The sequence below is a fragment of the Phoenix dactylifera genome, chromosome 10 (genome assembly GCF_051530095.1).
Source record: "Phoenix dactylifera cultivar Ajwa chromosome 10, Ajwa_hap1_PhDact_Kaust_v1.1, whole genome shotgun sequence".
In the NCBI taxonomy this organism is placed as follows: Eukaryota; Viridiplantae; Streptophyta; class Magnoliopsida; order Arecales; family Arecaceae; genus Phoenix; species Phoenix dactylifera.
In genome coordinates, this window is record NC_143199.1 from 6,557,085 (window position 1) to 6,559,483 (window position 2,399).

A 2,399-nucleotide genomic window follows, 5' to 3' on the forward strand; every position below is an offset into this window, starting at 1 on the left:
GTCTTCAATGATATTGTGATAGACATCGCAATATATCTCACTACCAGTCAGAATAGAACCTATGGGGTCACACACACTAGAGGCATTGACCAATCCGATGGTTGAATCGTGATTAGGAATCACAAGTAATCAATTCAATTGATAATAAGTTGAAGAAGGAACAAAGAAAATTAATTAATTGGACTTAAAACAAGAGTCCTACTTGGAGTAGGATTCCTAGAGTCCTAATTGGATTAGGACTAGGATTCCTACTTGGACTGGGATTCCTACTTGGACTGGAAATCCTATTTGGAGTAGGACTAGGATTCCTACTTGGAGTAGGATTCCTACAATCCTAATTGGATTAGGAGTTTTGAATTAAATTTGGATTCCTACTTGGAGTAGGATTCCTAGAGTCCTAATTGGATTAGGATTTCTTAAGTCCTAATTAATTATTAATCTAATGAATCAACAAGACTTCTAATTGGATTAGGATTGAAGGGTTCAATTGAGTCATGGTTCATTAAGTTCTAATTGGATTAGAACTTACCTAGATTAAACCCAAATTGGTTCACCCTTGGTCCAAGCCTAATTAGATTAGGACCTAACCATGAGTGACCTTCCTAATCCTCCTTAAAGGAGGATTAGGTTAACCATGAAGGAGGGGCACATGCCCCTCCTCCTTTTCCTTGCTTGGTGCGGCAAAGAAGAGAGGCCAGCGCTCCTCTTGGAAGTTTATCAAGGAGCTCCTACAAAGTAGGAGCTCCACATGCTATTTAAGAGGAGGCATGGGGGCTGACCTAGGGCATCATTGAAGCCCTCTCCCTCTCCAATTTGTGGCCCCCTCTCCTCCCCTTTCCTTGGTTCAGCCGCAAGCAAAGGAAGAAAAAGAAAGGTGGCCTCTTCATCCTCCCTTCCTCCTTCCAACGCAAGGAAAAGAAAGAAGGCTGCAGGGGTTTTGTTCCTTTACTATTCTTCATCCTTCTTCTTCCTCCTCTCAAGCACATTCAAGAGTTGAAAGAAAGAGAGGAGATCAGCCATCAAAGTTATCTCTGCAAGGGAGCTAGCACCCCGGGGAGATAGAAAGCTTGGATCGGTTTTCTGCTTCGTGTGGATACCCGTAGAGGCCGGGCACTTGAACGGCTTCAAGCGAACCTTCATCCAAAACCACGATCATCAGTTTGCGATGATCATCTACCCACACAAGGTGAAGATCTGATCTTCTAATGTTATTTAAAAGTTTTTAATCCTTATCTATCTATGAACGGTTTTTAAACAACGTTCATGCGATGAACGGTTGATCCCGCGCATGCCTCTTCCGCTGCATCTTTAATTTTTGAAATTTTTTGCGGCATGGGCGGGTTCCCAACAGTGGTATCAGAGCCTAGGCATCGTAGATTAAGGTAAGGATTAATTATTAATAGGCTTATTAGATCTGAAATTTAAATGATTATGCATGCTAAAAAATTTCTGCATGCAGATTTTTCCTAGGGTGCTGATTTTTGCATGCTGATTTTTATGTGATAAAATGATGATTCTAATTGCATTGTTAATGAGATTACAAAGTTTAGAATCATGATTAGCATGATCAGTAACCTATGTCATGAGATAATCAATTAGATTTCAGATCTGAAAATTATAATTGCTGCATGTGGTGATGATCATAGTATTCAAACCCTTTTGGTATCAAATGTAATGACCTGCGATGTGATCTGTAATGTCGTGTAATTTTTCAGATGCTTGCATGCATCTTATTTGATGTTTTGAGAGGCCTGCATGCCTCCTAAAAGGGGATGTAATTTATTATTATTTTTATTTTACATCTGGTTGTATTTCTGTGATGTGATGTACGTCAACAATCAAGTTGAAGACAAGGCATGAGATGAACGGCGATCTAAGCGATTGATGGCGATGGGATCAAGAGTTGATCAAGGATCGAATCAAGGAGGCTTGGAACCAATTCAAGAGTTGAAGACCAATTGATCGATTGACGTGCATGTGCTTGTAATACGACCTAATTAGAATCCATGATCATCACCTATTTAAAGTTTAGCTTTATTTGATGCTGCGATTATAACTGCCTGTGATGTGCCGTTTGCATGTGATGTGAATGAGAGCGGAGTAGATAGGTTTACATGTGATGTAGCAAATCCAATTGAGACCTAAATTAAAACCTCCTCAATCAAGTCGAGAGTGAACCAACATGAGCGAGTCATATTAGATTAATTGATCTAATTGATGTCTAAAAAAGCACGAAAGGTGGTTACTTAATTAGGACCTGATGACCCAAAGATTGAGTTAAAGATTGATTTTGATGATCACAAAACCTTGAAGTATAATTACTAATGTTTGTGTTGCAAGAAGAAAGATAATTTATTTTGCAAGGAACATAGCAAGTTGGAAAAATACAAGAAGGCCTC